This window comes from Salvelinus sp. IW2-2015, unplaced genomic scaffold (assembly GCF_002910315.2).
Source record: "Salvelinus sp. IW2-2015 unplaced genomic scaffold, ASM291031v2 Un_scaffold563, whole genome shotgun sequence".
Lineage (NCBI taxonomy): Eukaryota > Metazoa > Chordata > Actinopteri > Salmoniformes > Salmonidae > Salvelinus > Salvelinus sp. IW2-2015.
In genome coordinates, this window is record NW_019942575.1 from 576,612 (window position 1) to 587,870 (window position 11,259).

General features: G+C 42.2%; 1 pseudogene; it reads right to left on the reverse strand.

The window, feature by feature from the left end:
- Positions 1–451: 451 nt before the first annotated feature.
- On the reverse strand, positions 452–3,664 carry LOC112068554 (secreted frizzled-related protein 2-like; annotated as a pseudogene).
- Positions 3,665–11,259: the final 7,595 nt, after the last annotated feature.

Here is an 11,259-nt window from a genome sequence, read left to right on the forward strand (position 1 = left end):
GTGCTCTKCTAMCTCCGYAGGTGRTCAGGAAGATCAGATCACAATGTGTTTTTTGATCATCTACACCCGTCTACAAATGTGGGCAMAATCAGTATGTTGACAAAATCAGGACAAAGGACGCGTTAGCACCAGGTTTAAACGAGGATACTGAGTACCATCTCTTGCCCTGGCACCTTGCTTTAAATGTGGATGTCGTATTGGCATGATAACTTTTAGGGAGATGGATACTTTAAGAGGGTTGGTCCGTGTCTTGYTTTTCCACATTTCAACAGATCTTGTCATAGACTCAATACGCTAAATCTAGCTCTGGTTGTCAAGAAGTTAGGTCTTGGTCTGGAATGGTYCTGAAGRGGTTGCGTCTGGTTCTCAAGTTCTCCAGTCTTCACTTCATATCTGTTCCCAACATATTAATAAACATGCCATTGATTAGTCAAAGATTTGTATTTTAAGGTTCCTTGRATTGCTTCCTTTAATTAAGAGGGACCAAAAGATGCATATCATTTATAAGAATTACACTTCTCAGATTAACATTATACTAACATATGTTTAGTGTTGTAATTTWAAAAATATATATATATCACCATCTGAATTCACACGTGTCAACTTCTGCTGTCTCCCGAAACTATGTACAAGAATACAAGGATATTTACAGAGTACTATATAAAGCAATATTTTACACACACACACACACACACAATACAGCTGCATTTTTTTTTGCATTCACCCCTAAAAATGAAAACACAATCGACCACTAATATACAATCCTGATATACTTAGTTAACATACCTAAGACACGCTGTCATAGTGAGAAGAAATGTCATTAAAAAAAAGTTGAGAGAAACAGAAATGGCATGGTAGACGGCACTCCAACATTTGATCACCAATGTCAAAGGAATTTACTTGAAAAAGCTTGAAACAGAAAAATATTTCATAATCAATAATTGTGGTAGAAAARTAAACAGTGCAGTATTGAGGCTCATGTACAAAAAGGTGAMATAGTCCATTGACTGCAGRGGGYCGAATAATTGATTGTCGTCACTGCRATGATATGGGCCTTGCTTTGGGGCTGCTGAACTTGCAATGCCAGGGTTACATTGGAAGTAGTAACTAAAAGGCAGAGAATATAGCCAGCTATCTCTCATTGCTTGAGAAAAATAACAAGTAAAAAAGCACATTACATTGTATTTCATTAMATACCTTAGTCTCACTATCATCATCATCTTAAAGAATACACCGGAAACAATATCACACCATGCACACAGAAACCACACTCTCCCTCTCACCTAATGATAGGCCAATGCACTAAATGTATCCAGCCTCATCATCAAGTCTGGATAAGTGGAGCCTAACAGACTGCATTGCATAAWGAAAAAATGAAAAGAATGATTTTTAATCTCTTCAGAAACACTGAAATATGCATCCAACATTACAGGTGGGGACTATGTAGTAGACCTACAATATTCACCTGTTTGTCTTTGATTTTAATGTAATGTGTTTGTTTCATCTTATAAGGACTATTGATGGATCAAATGAAATCCTAATAAACAATAAACGTGTTGAAATGTAGCCTATGGCAGTGCTAAACATGGTACTAAAAACAGGACGTTTAACAATACTGACTGAGAACTAGTTGCATCCGGATCGGACCAGATCCGGATCGGACCAGATCCGGCTCTTAGAGTTTAGATAAGACTCATCGGGTCTTGAGTCTTGCTTCGCTCAGCACTGCAGCTTGCGGATGCTGCGTGAGATCCTCTTGAACTCACGCTGGCCCCGCTGCCAGCGCTTGAGCGAGGTGATGACCAGGTGGCCATCCATCTTCTGGCCCATGACCAGGTAGGAGGCGTTGATGTCGTTCATCTCGTCGCACACACACTGCAGGCCATCCTTGAGCCAGAGCACCGTCTTGCGCAGGTCGCGCTCCGTCACGCCGCTCAGCTTGTAGATGGTCTTGCTCTTGGTCTCGGGCACGATCTTGGTGTCGCCGTTCATGTAGGAGATCTCCTTTTACCTGATCTTCAGGGCTGCGCAAAGCAGCCAGGGCGAAAGGAAGAGGTGGAGGTTAAGGTTTCGATCTGTTGGACTTGAAACTGGGTGCTAACAGGCCTGCAGTAGGTAGCCGACTTTGTATATCTATAAAAAGCAAGACAAGACTGTGGTCCACTTAGAATTCAGGAGTAGGACTTACCGAAGTTTTTTGCACAGGTTGTCAACTATTTCATTGTCATTTTCCTCCTTTCCTTGCAGGCGTCACACACTCTGGGCACTACAGGAAAAACGAGAGCAGATGTTTTATACTCCCACCGTAAATTCAACAGGTGTTCTATCAACTATAACACGATACAGCATATGACAGTGTAAAGAGTAAAGCTATTCAATGCATTCTTCTCACATTCCACTGTTGAGTGATTCTCAGGAGTAAACGGTGGAGATCTTGCCGTTTAAACATCCCTAATTAAGGGAACAACCAATAAAACACAGCCCTGCCCAAAGGAGGGTTCCACAAGACTCCCCACAATTAACCTGATGTTCAGTCTTATGAAAATCCACGAGGGAATGGAGCTCCAGGAAAATGGCTTTTAGACTATTACGTTTCATAATTACTCCATTACATTACTTCCATTAAATCTCAATAGGCTACTGCATAACATATACCATCGGCTGTTTGCTGCAGTGTCATGTTATTGTGGCTAAGACATTCTTTGCCTGGACTTTATTTATCAGTAGACTATATGATCTGAAAATCTTACTCCAAAATGTTTAACTTTTTGTTATGTTGCCATAATAAAGCCCTGCGTTTTTTCAGAACTGGTTAAACAGGTTTACAAAAATATATAATCGATTGAGGTTTATTTTGTGAATAACTGAAGTGTTGTCTAGCCGAATTATGCCAATACCTTACCTTCTTTGGTGACTGGCATGAAATAATCGATGTCCGCTGGAGGATACACAGGTCATTGTTCTGGGGAAGCGCTCGCAGTCAAGCATATCTGGCCACGGGAACCCGAACGCGGACATCACCGGTGCGCAACCGTGTTTGACGCTCTCGCACAACGACCTGCACGGCTGGATAGCTCGTCCAAATCGTGCAGACACACCGGTGCAAAGAGAGAGCAAAGAAACTTCCTCGTGTCGGGTGACACTGCTTCTGGACCAGTGGAATCCACGAAGAGGCTTGCTGCAAAACCTCGTTCATGGTCTCGTGCCCGAGAAGATTCGGGAGGCGCATCTCGGTGTATTCGATGTCATGGCACAAGAGAAGATTGGCCGGGATGTGCTTGCAGTTCTTCTTTTTGAAGAATAACTCGGGCTGACCGAAATTGTATAATCCGTGGACSGCCATGCACGCAGGTAATGTTATCGCCCATATTAAGGACAGAATGTAGTAATTCATAGTTGTTGCCTAAATAAAATACAAATGATCTAAGATCAATTTTTTTTTAATCGAAACGTCGAGCTGCAATTCCTTCATCCGGGTGTTCTTCAGCATCAGTAGCCTACATGAGTAGAGGACCACTGACAATGTTCTGAATATGTAGTAGTCTAACGTGGGGGTTTCTTGTGGGCATGTTTGGGAGGAGTCAGGATCGTGAAGTGATCTCATCTATTGGTCCTGTTTCACTCCTCGGTTTCAGGTAAACATTCGACTGGCAGAGTTACATTATCAATTATTTTGAGTCTGGGTGGAATTAAAGTAATTTACTACTATTGAATACAAAACAATTAAACAATAGAGCYCACCAGAGAAAGATGTGTGAAAGTGTGAACTGGGATATTTTCTAGTGTACAATGTTCTTCATTTCTCATTTCTAGTGTACATTTCAGTCTACAATATTCTTCATTTCTTATTGTAGCAAAAACATATGTATACAAACCAAGGTTTATTTGAAAAATGGCGCTGGAGAAGAAGGCAGACATTTTACATGTCCCCAACTGATTGTGTTTTTTTGTTCTTTATTTGCGTTTTTTTATAACTTATATTTTGTGCATAATGTTACCACTACCGTCTCTTATGACCAAAAATAACTTCTGAACATCAGGACTGCCGTTACTCATCACGGACTGGCAGAAACACAAACAATATACTGCTTTCTCGGAAACAGGCCCAGATCGCCGTGATTTGCGTGAAGAGGTGGCGGAGAAAAAGGGGCCGAAGGGCGGGCTGCCTTCTGAGAATTCGTAAGCAAATCGAATAAACTCCTTCCATTCTGCTAGCAAACGTGCAATCTTTGGAGAATGAAATAGACGACCTACACGCAAGATTAAACTACCAACGGCACATTCAAAACTGTAATATTTTATGCTTCACGGAATTGTAGCGGCAGGATAGAACAACAGCGGCGTCTGGTAAGACAAGGGGCGGCGGGATATGTATTTTTGTAAATAACAGCTGGTGCACGATATGTAAGGAAGTCTCGAGCTATTGCTCGCCTGATGTGTAGAGTATCTCATGATAAACTGTAGACCACACTATCTACCTAGAGAGTTTATCTGTATTTTTCGTAGCTGTTTACATAGCACCACAGACTGATGCTGGCACTAAGACAGCATTGAAGGAGCTGTATTCCGCCATAAGCAAACAAGAAAACGCTCACCCAGAGGCGGCGCTCCTAGTAGCCCCCGGTCAACATTCACAAGGCCGCAGGGCCAGACGGATTACCAGGACGCGTACAGCGAGCATGCGCTGATCAACTGGCAAGTGTCTTCACTGGCATTTTCAACCTCTCCCTGTCCGAGTCTGTAATACCAACATGTTTTAAGCATGTTCTTGTGCCCAAGAACACTAAGGTAACCTGCCTAAATGACTACCGACCCGTAGCACTCACGTCTGTAGCTATGAAGTGCTTTGAAAGGCTGGTCATGGCTCACATCAACACCATTATCCCAGAAACCCTAGACCCACTCCAATTTGCATACCGACCCAACAGATCCACAGATGATGCAATCTCTATTGCACTCCACACAGCCCTTTCCCATCTGGACAAAAGGAACACCTATGAGAGAATGCTATTCATTGACTACAGCTCAGTGTTCAACACCATAGTGCCCTCAAAGCTCATCAATAAGCTAAGGACCCTGGGACCTAACACCCCAGGTATTTGTATTTGTATTTATTWTGGATCCCCATTCCCACTCTTCCTGGGGTCCAGCAAAATTATGTCAGTTTATACCATTTTAAAACATTACAATACATTCACAGATTTCACAACACACTGTGTGCCCTCAGGCCCCTACTCCACCACTACCACATATCTACAGTACTAAATCCATGTGTATGTATAGTGCATATGTTATCGTGTTGTTGCGTGTCGTTGTGTGTGTGTGTGTGTGTGTGTGTGTTGTGTGTGTGTTGTGTGTGTGTGTGTGTGTGTGTGTGTGTGTGTGTGTGTGTGTGTGTGTGTGTGTGTGTGTGTGTGTGTGTGTGTTGTGTGTGTGTCTGTGCCAATGTTTGTGTTGCTTCACAGGCCCCGCTGTTCCATAAGGTGTTTTTTAAATCTAATTTTACTGCTTGCGTCAGTTACTTGATGAGGAATAGATAGTAAGGGTAGGTAACAACATATCCGCCACGCTGATCCTCAACACAGGGGCCCCTCAGGGGTGCGTGCTCAGACCCCTCATGTACTCCCTGTTCACTCATGACTGCACAGCCAGGCACGACTCCAACACCATCATTAAGTTTGCCGATGACACAACAGTGGGAGGAGGTCAGAGACCTAGCCGTGTGGTGCCAGGACAACAACCTCTCCCTCAACATGATCAAGACAAAGGAGATGATTGTGGACTACAGGAAAAAGAGGACCAAGCACGCCCACCATTCTCATCGACGGGGCTGCGGTGTAGCAGATTGAGGGCTTCAAGTTCCTTGGTGTCCACATCACCAACAAACTAACATGGTCCAAGCACACCAAGACAGTCATGAAGAGGGCAYRACAAAACCTATTCCCCCTCAGGAAAAGATTTGGCATGGGTCCTCAGATCCTCAAAAGGTTCTACAGCTTCACCATCGAGAGCATCCTGACTGGTTGCATCACTGCCTGGTATGGCAACTGCTCGGCCTCCGACCGGAAGGCACTACAGAGGATAGTGCGAACGGCCCAGTACATCACTGGGGCCAAGCTCCCTGCCATCCAGGACCTCTATACCAGGCTGTGTCAGAGGAAGGCACTAAAAATTGTCAAAGACTCCAGCCACCCTAGTCATAAACTGTTCTCTCTGCTACCGCATGGCAAGTGGTACCGGAGCGCCAAGTCTAGGTCCAAGAGGCTTCTAAACAACTTCTACCCCCAAGCCATAAGACTCTAGAACACCTAATCAAATGGTTACCCAGACTATTTGCAATAGTCTGGTATTGCTACTCTCTGTTGTTATCATGTATGCAGTCACTTTAATAACTCTACCTACATGTACATATTATCTCAACTAACCGGTGCCMCCCCACATTGATCCTGTACCGGTACCCCCTGTATATAGTCTCGCTATTGTTATTTTACTGCTGCTCTTTAATTACTTGTTACTTTTATTTCTTATCCGTATTTTTTAAAACTGCATTGTTGGTTAGGGGCTCGTAAGTAAGCATTTCACTGTAAGGTCTTCACTGTGAGGTATTCGGCGCATGTGACAAATACAATTAGATTTTATTTTATTTAAGTTATTTCACTACCAAGCATACCTCTTTGCAATTGTAGCCAGCATAATGGGAGAAATACCTCACACATGCTACAAAACTGAGTCTTGCACTTTTTTTTACTAGCTAGAGCTATATCACTTAATTTAGGCTTTCCAGTCTCCTATGCTTTTTTGAGTCAGCTGCCCATAACAATAGTAATACATTAACTAATTAAAACCCATAAGCTACATCTTGTCTTTAGGGAGTAAGGAGTTAGGAAAGCTATGTTGAAAGTGCCACTCGACTCAAATGAACGCATGGACAAATTATCATCATCGCCAGGGGTTAAACTTTCTGGCCCAYTCATGTGTATACACCATATGGTGAAATATAGTCCAGTGTGAGAACYAGAGCTTGGCGCATTGGACCCAGGGGKGAAACTCTATCTTCCCCCATCGGCTGCAGCCCTAGCCTGGCTCCCATCCCACTCAACACCCCCTGGGCTGGAGTCTGGTCTACAGACAGCCAAACGGTTCTTCTCAGCCTTGACATCCTGCCCTATTTTCTTCTTGGGGGAAAAAAAGAGAAAGAAAGGATGGTGAAAGCTTTATCTTAAAGGTTGATGTTGTTCATGCTCGCAGGAGTCTTTGCTCCGACAAGTATAACTAGATCAATGAGTAAAAGGGAGAGCTGGAGTTGACATGGTCAGCAACCTAAGTCATGGCCTCCATTTCCTTACTAGAAAGTCCGTACTCTGAGAAGAATGTTGATTTTCAGCCACACACAATAACATAAGGAAGCATGTACATTGCGTCGTTCTAGTGAATTTTACATGTTATAAAAGCAACAAAAATGTGTTCTTGCTTGTTAAAGATGCACTCTCGAATCATTTCAGCCAGTAGTTTTGAAAATGATGCTCACGAGCAAAAACGGTTCCCTGTTTTTTTTGTGTACCACGTCATCCATTTCGTGTGATTCCTTATGGACTTTACAATTCGAATGATATCATACGAATTTTGCAAATCGGGTGATATGTTAAAGATGCACTCAGGGATCTTAAGCACAAGAAATTGTAACTTATTTCACAAATTGGATTTGTAACTTCCCTTCTACTATGTCACACAATATGATGTTATTGCCTTGTAACCTACCTTGACAATAATGCAGTATGTATGCTATAATAGGCCTAAGAGTACACAACCTATGTACAATTTTTAATTTTACCTTTATTTAACTAGGCAAGTCAGTTGAGAACAAATTCTTATTTTAAATGACGGCCTAGGAACAGTGGGTTAACTGCCTTGTTCAAGGGCAGAACGACAGATTATTATTTTTTCTTTATTTTTAAAACCTAGTCAGTTCAGGGATTCGATATCGCAACCTTTCGGTTACAAGTCCAACGCTCTAACCACTAGGCTACCTGCCGCCCTTATATGGGTTTTTACGATAGAAAAAGTGATACTACAAAGAAAAAAGAAACGAGGGAAGAATGTGTTATTGTAATGGTGTGATTTATGGCATCACCCAAAACGGTTATAATGAAATACATTTTTTAAATTTCAATGGGAAATCTATCAAATGTCATAAAGCTGTTTTTCTTTTAAAATTGTGAAAAATTTACGAGGCCCATAAAGTTTTTAGCCGTGTGCCATCCATGTCAAACAAGCCAAGAATTGACAACCCCCACCTTTTGGATGGAAAAACCAATGAACATGATTCCTTGCTAAAGCTTTCTTCTGGGACAGGAAGTGCAATATGTATCTTGCGGTGGTCTCGCCATCTCGTCTTCACTTCTCGAGATCCCCTTCCAGCACCACACAACAAGCAGATCTGTTCAAATAACATTAGTTGTCTTTCAAATACTTTAGCTGTGATTAATTGCCCTGCCTGTCGAAATTGAACCAATGGAATAGTCCCAAAAGTGCAAATCCCACCCACCTGGCACAGTGGCACTCCAGGCAGGCTCAAGCAAATGTTTATAGTATTTGAAGGAAAATCAGGTCTGCACAGCAGTCACTTCGTTCGCCCTAGAAGTTGATATAAGTAAATGGCAAAAGAGGGAGGAGAATGGAAGTCAATTGAAAACAAGAGAGTCATTTACAGTGTCTGAATTAAGCCCATCATTAAAGTTTATAGCTTTAAGTCCGTACATTTTTCAGTTGGGAGGGATAAAGAGGATGGATACGTTGGGAAAATGCTTAAAGTTTGGGACTTTTACTCTGTGGTAAAACAAGACAGAACTTCCATAATATAAACAACTAGGAGTCTTTGGCATGAGTAAACTGTCTTTCAGTCCAAATGAATAGCTGACTATTTACCCATTCCCTTAAATTAGGTGTTTTATTGTTCGCTAGCCATGATAAAATACTTCTAAAATTCTCCTGGAATGAGTCATCATAGAATCATGAGTAGATGGCATACCTTCTACTGAGTCACACATTTCATCTCTTTATAGAGGCTTGTATGGATTTGTTACGAATAATAGTACCTATTACGCCCACATTTCAGGAAGGCAGATCACCTAGAGTGCATTTAGAATGTATAAACATATGTATTTGCTGTCAAAGCAAGGCCCTTGTGTGTTGGGACAATGTGAAACTGACTACAGACACTTCCATTTGAACCATCCTCCAATAACATTTAGACTGCTGCTCGCCGAGTGTCAAGTGTGCACGTACCGGAGTGTAACTTATCTACAACTGCTTTTTATTTACATAGGGAAAATGTGCCTCCAGTGGTCTAAGGGTCAACTGAGTCCAGTGGTACGTTTGTGGTGCCCCCAGTGCCTTGGAGTCAAAGGTTTACCCTGCTTTTATGGGGCAACGCTTCTCCCTTCATCCTTGCTCCTCTTCGTAGTGTGCAAATTCCACAAACACTTATGCGAAGACAACCTTGAGGTCGTATTTACTCACTAAAGCCCCTATTAACCCGCTACTGGGCTCCCCTTGACCCTCGGGGTCCAGAGGCTAAGCCACGCAGCGAGCCCAGCTATTTAAACCCAAGGTTTGATAGTTCAAGTGACAATCCCTTCTGTTGGGCTACCGAGGTGATCTAAAGGCTACAAACGGGAGCACGGCTTATACTGGGGAGTCTTAACGTCTCGCTACACCAGGGCCTGTATTCACAAAGCGTCTCAGAGTAGGGGTGCTGACCTAGGATTAGGTCCCCCCCTGTCCATATAATCTTGCCCATTGTGATCTGAAAGGGAAAACTGATTCTAGATCAGTGTACTCCTACTCTAAGAAACTTTGTGAATACGGTCCCAGACAATGGTTGTGGACCCATTCAATGGGAAAGCTAAGGGGCGTAGAATGTGTTGAGGTTTCACGGGGCATGGGTAAAATCACTGGGGAAGTCAAGCCAGAAAATTAACCATATCACAACCTGTATGTGTTGTGGTAATTGCGTTGTTTTCTCTATAATCTATTAGGTCATATGCCTTGCCACTGTGATATATAGGCCTAAGGCCGAGACAATAAGAAGATACAGTGGCAGAATAAATTCAACCACACCTTTGTTTCATCACAAAACTGGAGAGCAGCATCTGTCCAGTGAAGTCTACAAAGCGTATAGCATGTAACAAACAGTTACATGACAAGCAAGTTAATGTTTCTGTCATTTGCATACTATTGATTTCGAACCACAGAGAGTTCCCGCAAGTCGCTAAGAAAACAGGAGCTGCCTCCTGCTAGTTAACATCAGCCTAATACATCTAGCTACATATTGAACTTCCATCCTCTCAGGCCAGGGGCACAATGATTGAATTTATGGTTGGTTGGATCAGAAACCCAGTTATATAATCACTGACCAGTACGGAGAGCTAATTAAAAACAAATCGCTATCTCCATCCATGGCTAATTTAGGAAAGGGACAATTTTATCTAACTAGCTAGCCACCGGAGGACAACAACACAATGAGATGCAATAATTCAATTTTTTTCTGTCAATGACAATTTACTTTTGATGTGATTGGTGGGAAGCCAAATCCAAACTGTCTTCCCATGACACTTCCATTCACAGTTGAGCTCGTTCAGTTTAGCTCAACACTGTTTGGCTATTATTATTTATTTTTTATATTATAAAGGGAGGCCAAATGCTCACTGGCTTCCCTTGAATTCAATGCTACAGGCAGCAACAATGTCATACTCTTTTTGATCAGACAGCATCAGATACAGTTGAAGTTGGAAGTTTACATACACCTTAGCCAAATACATTTAAACTCAGTTTTTCACAATTCCTGACTTACTCCTAGTAAAAATTCCCTGTCATCGGTCAGTTAGGATCACCACTTTATTTTAAGAATGTGAAATGTCAGAATAATAGTAGAGAAAATGATTTCTTTCAGATTTGATTTCTTTCATCATATTCCCAGTGGGTCAGAAGTTTACATACACGCATTGCCTTTAAAATTGTTTAAACGTTTTTGGTAGCCTTCCACAAGCTTCCCACAATAAGTTGGGTGAATTTTGGCCCATTCCTCCTGACAGAGATTGTGTAACTGAGTCAGGTTTGTAGGCCTCCTTGCTCGCACACGCTTTTTAAGTTCTGCCCACAAACTTTCTATAGGATTGAGGTCAGGGCTTTGTGATGGCCACTCCAATACCTTGACTTTGTTGTCCTTAAGCCATTTTGCCACAACTTTGGAAGTATGCT